This window comes from Acipenser ruthenus, chromosome 2 (genome assembly GCF_902713425.1).
Source record: "Acipenser ruthenus chromosome 2, fAciRut3.2 maternal haplotype, whole genome shotgun sequence".
NCBI classification, from domain to species: domain Eukaryota; kingdom Metazoa; phylum Chordata; class Actinopteri; order Acipenseriformes; family Acipenseridae; genus Acipenser; species Acipenser ruthenus.
In genome coordinates this window covers 115,174,767-115,185,606 of record NC_081190.1, presented here as the reverse complement: position 1 = coordinate 115,185,606, position 10,840 = coordinate 115,174,767, and the positions used below count along the sequence as shown (strand labels likewise).

General features: G+C 51.2%; 2 non-coding genes across 2 annotated transcripts; both read right to left on the bottom strand.

The window, feature by feature from the left end:
* Positions 1 to 2,194: 2,194 nt before the first annotated feature.
* Positions 2,195 to 2,265, bottom strand: trnag-gcc (transfer RNA glycine (anticodon GCC)). Its single transcript has one exon. It is a non-coding gene; the product is annotated as a tRNA-Gly (tRNA).
* An 8,216-nt stretch (positions 2,266 to 10,481) lies between these two features.
* Positions 10,482 to 10,552, bottom strand: trnag-gcc (transfer RNA glycine (anticodon GCC)). Its single transcript has one exon. It is a non-coding gene; the product is annotated as a tRNA-Gly (tRNA).
* Positions 10,553 to 10,840: the final 288 nt, after the last annotated feature.

Here is a 10,840-nt window from a genome sequence, read left to right as displayed (position 1 = left end):
AAGACTTTGGGTCAGCCGTTGTCTAAGCAACGCCTTTCTCATTGGATAGTGGATGCTATTCAGTTAGCATATGATTCTGTGTGCCTTCCGCCACCAGGGCAGTTGAAGGCACATTCCACTAGGGGTATGGCAACATCCTGGGCCCTCTTTAGAGGGGTGCCGATGTCTGACATTTGCGCTGCAGCCAGTTGGGTTACACCGCATACATTTACGAGGGTCCACCGGTTAAATGTACTGGAATCCTCTGCTCCGTCATTTGGAGCATCTGTGTTACACTCTATGACGCCTCAGGTTGCGGACGTGTAGAGTGGTTGACAATATGGTGTGACTATTCCACCTTAGGACAGGTGTCATTGCGAGCATAGACGCTGAGGCGCAGCTCCGCATATGCGTAGATGTACTGCCTACGCAGTTGCGTTATGACGTAAGTCTGTCCTACTGCCGAGAATCCTCCCTCGCGACGGCTTGGGTACACTGTTCCCATACCTTGATGGTTATTTTCGACTTGAAAGGGAACGATAGGTTGCGGATGCAACCCCGGTTCCCTGAAAGAGAAAATAACCATCAAGCCGCGAGGTCGCTCTGGAGGCCTTCATGGCCTGAAGGGCAACAGAGGAAGTGACTCTCCGCGCGTTGCGTATAGTAAGCTCCCAGGGGGGCGGGCTTACACGCCAGCTTGCGCGGAGGCCTATCGGCAGCTTTGACATAAAGCTCAGCCAATCCCTACTGCCTGACGGCAATGTCCCATACCTTGATGGTTATTTTCTCTTTCAGGGAACCGGGGTTGCATCCGCAACCTATCGTTATACGTGATGACATGTTTAGGTTTCTGTTATGTTATATGCATAGTCATTACAGAAATGATGAGTGCAATCAATGTACCAGTGGCTGCCAGTTATCGGATAGTGTTGCGTTATTATCATGCTTATTTGCTAAGATTCAAGGTGGGGGAGAGGCAGAGATTTGCACACAGACACTGTGTTTTAAAGTGAGTTGAAAGCTGCCATAAACAAGCTTCCTTCGTTGGTCCATTTACTCAAAATACCCAGATGCAGTATGGAACACAAGCTTGCATTTACCTAATAAACAGTGCGTTTATTTTGTATAACCGCTAATTACTGCTATCTGCATCTTGGAATTATTTCAAATATACTGGTCTGGCAGCTCTGCCCTCGAAGGGACCCCAATGTCTGGGGCCCAGGGGGCAAACGCGCCACTGATAAAAGAAACTTTGATTAAAACTATGCAACTCCCCCTTTCCACAATTATTTTGTTAAGTTTAATTCAATTTGACAGTTTTCACTTGTGTGTACAGCTAAAAAAAAAAAAAGGCATAAGTAAACCTCAGTATTGCTATTACTTATGAAAATGTGACTTTTGCCACTTGTTTATTGCGAAGAAACGAGTGACAGGGATACAAAAAAACGTGATGCCTGCATCTGTGTGTCAACCTTTGCGTTATATACGTATAGTTTATAGTTGCTTTGTGGGGTAAAGTAAGCGCTTCACAACCTATTAACCTGGGCTATTTTAATGCCGTTTTACATATAATTGTAGTAAATAAAAGCATTGCAAATCGTTGTGCTTGTGTTAGATTTAGCTGGGGATTGTGCAGCATGTGACTGGAACAGGAACGTGAATGCAGTTTTTATACTTATTTTTACTTCAATACGTTCGTAAAGTACTCTTGGGTATTGTAGTAATTATTTATATAAATTAATATGAACGATTGGACTGTTATGTTTGACTCTATGTTGAAAACAAAAGTAGCAAAACAGCTCATTTATGTCTCCAGTGTATGTTTAGGGGCTGCAGTGAATTGAAATCCAGTACACAGTGGGAGGCGCTGCCGTGTTTTATGATCTTGTTCTTTATTTTCTCCTCGGTCATTTAGCAGAACGGCTATTGTGTAGCTCACACCACGCCAATCGGTTACTTCAAGATAAAGTTTGCGCTTCCGTTGTGGAGTGCTTACAAAAACAAGACGGTTCTTTTTCAATGGAGCGGTTTACCGGACGCCTGTTCGTAAGTATTAAGATTCACCACTGAGAAACATCCCGACAAACAAAGCCATGTGATTTGATTTAAGGATCAGGATTTGCCGGAGCCGTTTCTTCTCAATTCTAACAATGTTCATTATTTATTTATTTTTTTTAATATAAAAAAAAAAAAAAAAAAAAAAAAAAAAGATGTTTGCATTGGCCGGGAATCGAACCCGGGCCTCCCGCGTGGCAGGCGAGAATTCTACCACTGAACCACCAATGCTACACATATGAAAGAATTAAATGTGAAAACTGAATATTAATGCTGCAAATTTCAGATTTTAAATCAATGGACAGGTGGGATAGGCGGAGAAAAACAAAAGAGATGCGTGTTTCAGGAGACACGGAGAAAGAAGAGAAGATACATGTAATAGAACACAATAATAAAGCAACGTCGAACCCGGGTCTCCCTAAACGATTTCCCATTCATTCTCTATGGGTAATGCTAAACCCCTACGGATGCAATACTGCTGCCGCCGCTACATGGTTTTGGCGCTGTTGTGCAGGTCTCTGCGTAAACCAGAGCTCTCCAGAGTGAGTACAGTGAGTGAGATATCAACAGCATAACATGCTCGCGTAGTATGTTCCCTTTCAAGTCGAAAATAACCATCAAGGTATGGGACATTGCCGTCAGGCAGTAGGGACTGGCTGAGCTTTATGTCAAAGCTGCCGATAGGCCTCCGCGCAAGCTGCCGTGTAAGCCCGCCCCCCTGGGAGCTTAGTATACGCAACGCGCAGAGAGTCACTTCCTCTTTTGCCTTCAGCCTCAGTAGCGGTAGAACTTAGAGCTGTACACTGATTGTACTCCATAAGCTTAGGCTTGAGAAGCTGGTTTTTCCCCTTCTCTGAGTTTATTTCAGTGATTATTATTCTTGTTATTATTATTATTATTTGTTAGGCGTGTTGCGTTGGCCTTGGCCCACGCGCATTTCTGCATCCTCGGTGTAGCTTAGGCTAGACCGTGCGTGTGCGTGTAGTCTGCTCTGCAGTGTTCCTTCCCCACCGCGGCGCATTCCCGCCACGTGGTAATTGTACTACACCCTCTTACTTGTATTATTGCTGCAGCGTCCAGCAAAAAAAGAAAAAAGAAAATCCCTTTCACTATACAGAGGAAGACAACCACCAACGTGCAAAATCCCCAGCACCATCAGGTAGGTATTGCACAGCATCAGACACCGTACCAGCACTTAGCGTCTCCGCTTGGCGGGTCAGCTGACGCGTAGGCGTCTGTGCTAGCGTTCCACGCTCGGTACTCGCGCTTCGGCGCTCGCACTCCGGCGCTTTTGGTGTCAGCGCTTGTGCGCTTGGTGCAGCGCTTCGGCGCTTTGTGCAGCGCTTCTGCGCTTTGTGCAGCGCTTCTGCGCGTGGTGCTTAGTGCTTCTGCACTTGGGACTCAGTGCTCGACGCTCGGTGCACATTCCATCAGCGCTCGACGCTCGGTGCACGTTCCATCAGCGCTCGACGCTCGGTGCACGTTCCATCAGCGCTCGACGCTCGGTGCTCGACGCTTCGGCGCTCGACGCTCGGTGCTCGACGCTTCGGTGCTCGACGCTCGGTGCTCGACGCTTCGGTGCTCGACGCTCGGTGCTCGACGCTTCGGTGCTCGACGCTCGGTGCTCGACGCTTCGGTGCTCGACGCTCGGTGCTCGACGCTTCGGTGCTCGACGCTTCGGCGCTCAACGCTTCGGCGCTCGACGCTCGGTGCTCGACGCTCGGTGCTCGACGCTCGGTGCTCGACGCTCGGTGCTCGACGCAAGCACCCTCGACGCACGCACCCTCGACGCTCGACGTACGCACCTCAGCGCTTGACGCGGCGGCGCTCGACGCACGCACTTCAGGTGCTCGACGCTTGGTGCCCGACGCTTCGGCGTTCGACGCACGCACCTCAGCGTTTGACGCGGCGGTGCTCGACGCACGCACTTCGGTGCTCGACGTCAGTGTTACACGCTTCGCCGATCCACGCACGCACATCGGCACCATGTCTGGGTTCCACCACTGCGTGACCTGCCAGGCCAAGTTGCCTGCCAGCGACCCACATGAGGATTGCGTCGCATGCTTGGGGCCGGACCATGCCGCATCTGCCCTGGCAGATAGGGCATACTGCCAGCTATGTGCGGGGTTTCAGACGCGCACCCTTCGCCAGAGAGCTAGGAAGGCGGTTGGAGGTCGTTCCCCATCCTCGGGCTCGTCCCACACCGTCTCAGCCCCACCGTCATCTGTTGTGACGCCGCCGGTGTCGTCTCAGCTCCCTCGGAGCCCATCCTCCCAGCTTACAGCTGGTCAGAGGTCTCCAGCCAGGCTTGCTTGGGAACGTTCCCGCAGTCCCTCCTCTCGCGGGGCGCGCCCCCGTCGGGAGTCTCGATCTAGATCTTGGTCGCCTCGCCGGAGAAGGCACTCTCACTCCCCTCGAAGGGGCAGGCGTTATCAGGACAGTAGTGACTGAGCTCACCTCCAAGATGTCACAGTTCATGGAGCTCATGATGGGACAGCAATCCCTCCTCATGACCCTAGCGAATGTGGCGCCTCGGGCCCCAGAGCTAGCAACCGGACCCATCGCTAGTCAGCCGATGGTTCCTCCACCAGTGCGTCACGGCCAACCCCAGGAAGTAGAGTGGGACGCCGATGCTGTCTCAAGGGACGCATCTGACGCAGATCCGCTCTTTGAAGAGAGCACGGAGCCTGAGGTGGCATCCCAGCACTCTGGGCAGGACGACCCTGAAGTGCTGGATACTAATGACCCTATCTGGTCAGTGGTGGAGAGGGCAGCCCGTCACTTAGGCATGGACTGGCCTGCGTTAGAGCCAACACGACGCTCTCTATTTGAGTTGCCATCGGCTCTGCCCCTTCAGTCCAGGATGCTCCCGGCATTCCTGGATTTTATTAAGGAGGTGCAGTCCACCTGGGGGGCCCCGGCCTCCGCCCCTGCAACGTCTCGCAAGGCTTCGGCCTTCACCATTCACGGGGCGAGCGAAGCTGGGTTAGCGTCCTTTCCGCCAGTGGGCGCCGCGTTCGCCGCGCTAGTAAAGGCGCCGACATTATCGGGGCTGGCTAAGGACCCCTCCTGCCCTAACAGGCAGTGTAGGATTACGGAGGCCCACCTGAAAAAGGGGTATGCCTCGGCTACAGAGGCAGTTAGGCTGTCTAACGTGGCCAGCCTCCTGACGGTCTACCAGGCGGCGCTGATTCGTGATCTGCCTGAGTTCCCATCTGTTGGACTTAGGACCGAGCTGGGTGCAGTTGCACAGCTTTTGGTTAAACTGGCTCAGCTGAATGCGCGAGCACAGGGCAGGAGCATTGCTTCTCTTGTGGTGGCAAGAAGGCAGCTCTGGCTCTCGCAGGCCAGGGTACAGGAGCCTGATAAGGCCCCATTGCTAGATGCTCCTATATCCCCGGGGCACACGTTTGGCCCAGCGGATTGAGGAGATGCTGCAACGCTCTGTCAAGGCGCGTGAGGCGTCGCAGCAGTTGGCAAAGATGTGGCCAAGCAAACCCTTCCAGCCAAGGCGGCCACAGGAGCACCAATGGCGCAGGGCACCGCCGCAGCAGCAAGCGCACCCACAGGGCAGTAAAACCGCCCCTTTGGGGGTTTCAGCACGCAGCCAACCCGCGTTTGCAAGACCGCAGCGCGGAGGGTGGCGCCCTAGAGGAGGTGGCAGACCGCGTCCTCGTGGCTCTGGCCAGGCCCCTCGCGAACGAGCGCAGCCTAAGCAGCCCTGAGAAACCCCGGCAGCCGTTAACCCAACCCTGCACTGTTCCACAGCTCCTGTTCTGGCAACAATGCACCAACGACATCTGGGTGTGCAAAACTATACTCACCGGGTACACCCTTCAGTTCCGGTTAAACCCCCCCCTCCCCCCCTTCAGGGGAGTGGTGGTAACTGCAGCTCTAAATGCGGAAATACAGGCATTGCTCAAGAAGCGTGCCATTCAACTAGTAGACCCTGCTCTGACCGACCAGGGGTTCTACTCCAAATACTTCCTAGTGCCAAAAAAGGGCGGCGGGCTCCGCCCTATTTTAGATCTGCGACTACTGAACAAATACCTACGGGTGTTGTCGTTCAAGATGCTTACGCACAGGCACATCGTCCAGTCTGTCCGGCAGGGCGACTGGTTTACCACCGTAGACCTCACAGATGCATACTTTCACGTTCCCATCTGTCCGGGTCACAGGAAGTACCTACGATTCGCATTTCAGAGCAGGGTCTACGAGTTTTGTGTCCTGCCATTCGGCCTGTCTCTAGCTCCTCGAACCTTTTCGAAGTGTATGGATGCCATTTTAGCTCCCTTGCGGGCTCAGGGCGTCCGACTGCTGAACTATCTGGACGACTGGCTCGTCTGTGTGCAGTCAAAGGAGCAGTTGGCACAGCACACAGTGACGGTTACAAACCATCTTCACCGGCTAGGTCTGAAGGTTAATTCAGAAAAGAGCCGCCTCGTGCCGAGCCAACAGACCGAATTCTAGTTGCCTCGCTGGAGCGGTGTCTCTCCGTATTCAGGTTGAGAGAAACAGTCAGAATGGAGCTGTGTCAGCGCATGCTGGGGTTGATGGCTGCCGCCTCGCAAGCCCTTCCTTTGGGCTTACTACACCAGAGACCTCTGCAGGCCTGGTTCAATGCCTTCGCGTTGCATCCGCGGAGGGACAAACACTGCAGGTTGAGGGTATCCCGAACCTGCTGGGAAGCACTGCGCTGGTGGAAAGTTCCGTCGAACATCCGCCAGGGCGTACGCTTGGGTCCCATCTTCCGAAGGGAGGTTATTACGACCGACGCTTCCAACCAGGGTTGGGGAGCAGTCTGGAACGGGTCGGGGACTCGCGGAGTGTGGTCAGGACCCTGGAGGTCGGCCCACATCAATGCTCTGGAACTCAGAGCGGTGGTCCTCGCCCTTCAGCACTTCTTGCCAGTGCTTCTAGGCAAGCACGTGTTAGTGCGGTCAGACAACACCACGGTAACACGGATGGTAACACGGCTGTTGCTTTGGGCACAACCGCGTTTAGACTCTCTGCGTGCGGTTCACCTACCGGGCAGAGTCAATTACGCAGCGGATCTCCTGTCCAGAGGAGGTCCTCTTGCAGGCGAATGGCGTCTTCACCCTCGGGTGGTAGAGTGCATTTGGGACTGGTTCGGCACAGCGCAAGTCGATCTCTTCGCTTCGCGAGAGACCACGCACGGTCCCCTATGGTTCTCGGTGAAGGACCTCGACAGCCCCCTAGGAGTCGATGCACTGGCTCACGAATGGCCGCCAGGGCTCCTGTATGCATTTCCACCGATTCCGATGCCCCCCGCCTTCTTGGAGAAGGTCAGGGTAGAGCAAGCGACAGTGATTCTGATCGCTCCTCGGTGGCCTCGGAAGATATGGTTCCCGAGTCTGGTGCAGTTGTTGCACGGTCGCCCGAGGGAGCTCCCTCTGCGAGCGGACCTGTTGTCCCAAGCCCAAGGAGGGCTATGGCACCCAAACCCCAAACTCATGCAGTTATGGGCTTGGCCCCTGAACGGGAGCGCCTGTCAGCCTTAGGGCTTTCGACGGCGGTTATATCGACCATTCAGAGTGCGAGAGCGCCCTCTACTCGGTCGCAGTATGCGTATAAGTGGCAATTGTTTCAGAGTTGGTGTCTGGCTGAGGGCCATGACCCGGTCTCCTGCCCTATGGCAGTGATATTACAGTTTCTGCAGAAGCTGCTAGATGAGGGGAAATCTCCCTCTACACTTAAAGTGTATTTAGCCGCTATTTCGGCTTGCCATGTACGCATTGACGGGTTATCACCTGGTTGCCATTTTCTGGCATCTCAGTTCCTAAAGGGCGCAAGACGCTTGTGGCCTCCAAGGTCGACTAGTTTACCGTCATGGAGCCTTGATGTGGTGCTAGAAGCCCTTACCAAGGCACCGTTCGAGGCTCTCCACAGAGTGGATATGAAGTTCGTGTCTATAAAGACTGCGTTTTTGCTATCAGTGGTATCAGCAAAACGCGTGGGCGAGTTACATGCACTTTCGGTGCATTCATCATGTACTCGTTTCGCAGGAGACGGTTCTAAGGTCTCCATGCGTCCAAATCCGGCCTTTTTACCCAAGGTCATATCCCCGTTTCACATGAACCAACCAGTCGAGTTGATGGCGTTCCATCCTCCTCCTTTTTCTTCCCCAGAGGAAGAGCGGTTACACATGCTCTGCCCTGTGCGGGCGTTGAGGTGTTATATTGTCCGCACAAGGACTGTGAGGCAAACAGAACAGCTGTTCATATGCCATGGTTCTAAGACTTTGGGTCAGCCGTTGTCTAAGCAACGCCTTTCTCATTGGATAGTGGATGCTATTCAGTTAGCATATGATTCTGTGTGCCTTCCGCCACCAGGGCAGTTGAAGGCACATTCCACTAGGGGTATGGCAACATCCTGGGCCCTCTTTAGAGGGGTGCCGATGTCTGACATTTGCGCTGCAGCCAGTTGGGTTACACCGCATACATTTACGAGGGTCCACCGGTTAAATGTACTGGAATCCTCTGCACCGTCATTTGGAGCATCTGTGTTACACTCTATGATGCCTCAGGTTGCGGACGTCTAGAGTGGTTTACAATATGGTGTGACTATTCCACCTTGGGACAGGTGTCATTGCGAGCATAGACGCTGAGGCGCAGCTCCGCATATGTGTAGATGTACTGCCTACGCAGTTGCGTTATGACGTAAGTCTGTCCTACTGCCGAGAATCCTCCCTCGCGACGGCTTGGGTACGCTGTTCCCATACCTTGATGGTTATTTTCGACTTGAAAGGGAACGATAGGTTGCGGATGCAACCCCGGTTCCCTGAAAGAGAAAATAACCATCAAGCCGCGAGGTCGCTCTGGAGGCCTTCACGGCCTGAAGGGCAAAAGAGGAAGTGACTCTCCGCGCGTTGCGTATAGTAAGCTCCCAGGGGGGCGGGCTTACACGGCAGCTTGCGCGGAGGCCTATCGGCAGCTTTGACATAAAGCTCAGCCAATCCCTACTGCCTGACGGCAATGTCCCATACCTTGATGGTTATTTTCTCTTTCAGGGAACCGGGGTTGCATCCGCAACCTATCGTTATACGTGATGACATGTTTAGGTTTCTGTTATGTTATATGCATAGTCATTACAGAAATGATGAGTGCAATCAATGTACCAGTGGCTGCCAGTTATCGGATAGTGTTGCGTTATTATCATGCTTATTTGCTAAGATTCAAGGTGGGGGAGAGGCAGAGATTTGCACACAGACACTGTGTTTTAAAGTGAGTTGAAAGCTGCCATAAACAAGCTTCCTTCGTTGGTCCATTTACTCAAAATACCCAGATGCAGTATGGAACACAAGCTTGCATATACCTAATAAACAGTGCGTTTATTTTGTATAACCGCTAATTACTGCTATCTGCATCTTGGAATTATTTCAAATATACTGGTCTGGCAGCTCTGCCCTCGAAGGGACCCCAATGTCTGGGGCCCAGGGGGCAAACGCGCCACTGATAAAAGAAACTTTGATTAAAACTATGCAACACCCCCTTTCCACATTTATTTTGTTAAGTTTAATTCAATTTGACAGTTTTCACTTGTGTGTACAGCTAAAAAAAAAAAAAAAGGCATAAGTAAACCTCAGTATTGCTATTACTTATGAAAATGTGACTTTTGCCACTTTGTTTATTGCGAAGAAACGAGTGACAGGGATACAAAAAAACGTGATGCCTGCATCTGTGTGTCAACCTTTGCGTTATATACGTATAGTTTATAGTTGCTTTGTGGGGTAAAGTAAGCGCTTCACAACCTATTAACCTGGGCTATTTTAATGCCGTTTTACATATAATTGTAGTAAATAAAAGCATTGCAAATCGTTGTGCTTGTGTTAGATTTAGCTGGGGATTGTGCAGCATGTGACTGGAACAGGAACGTGAATGCAGTTTTTATACTTATTTTTACTTCAATACGTTCGTAAAGTACTCTTGGGTATTGTAGTAATTATTTATATAAATTAATATGAACGATTGGACTGTTATGTTTGACTCTATGTTGAAAACAAAAGTAGCAAAACAGCTCATTTATGTCTCCAGTGTATGTTTAGGTGCTGCAGTGAATTGAAATCCAGTACACAGTGGGAGGCGCTGCCGTGTTTTATGATCTTGTTCTTTATTTTCTCCTCGGTCATTTAGCAGAACGGCTATTGTGTAGCTCACACCACGCCAATCGGTTACTTCAAGATAAAGTTTGCGCTTCCGTTGTGGAGTGCTTACAAAAACAAGACGGTTCTTTTTCAATGGAGCGGTTTACCGGACGCCTGTTCGTAAGTATTAAGATTCACCACTGAGAAACATCCCGACAAACAAAGCCATGTGATTTGATTTAAGGATCAGGATTTGCCGGAGCCGTTTCTTCTCAATTCTAACAATGTTCATTATTTATTTATTTTTTTTAATAAAAAAAAAAAAAAAAAAAAAAAAGATGTTTGCATTGGCCGGGAATCGAACCCGGGCCTCCCGCGTGGCAGGCGAGAATTCTACCACTGAACCACCAATGCTACACATATGAAAGACTTAAATGTGAAAACTGAATATTAATGCTGCAAATTTCAGATTTTAAATCAATGGACAGGTGGGATAGGCGGAGAAAAACAAAAGAGATGCGTGTTTCAGGAGACACGGAGAAAGAAGAGAAGATACATGTAATAGAACACAATAATAAAGCAACGTCGAACCCGGGTCTCCCTAAACGATTTCCCATTCATTCTCTATGGTAATGCTAAACCCCTACGGATGCAATACTGCTGCCGCCGCTACATGGTTTTGGCGCTGTTGTGCAGGTCTCT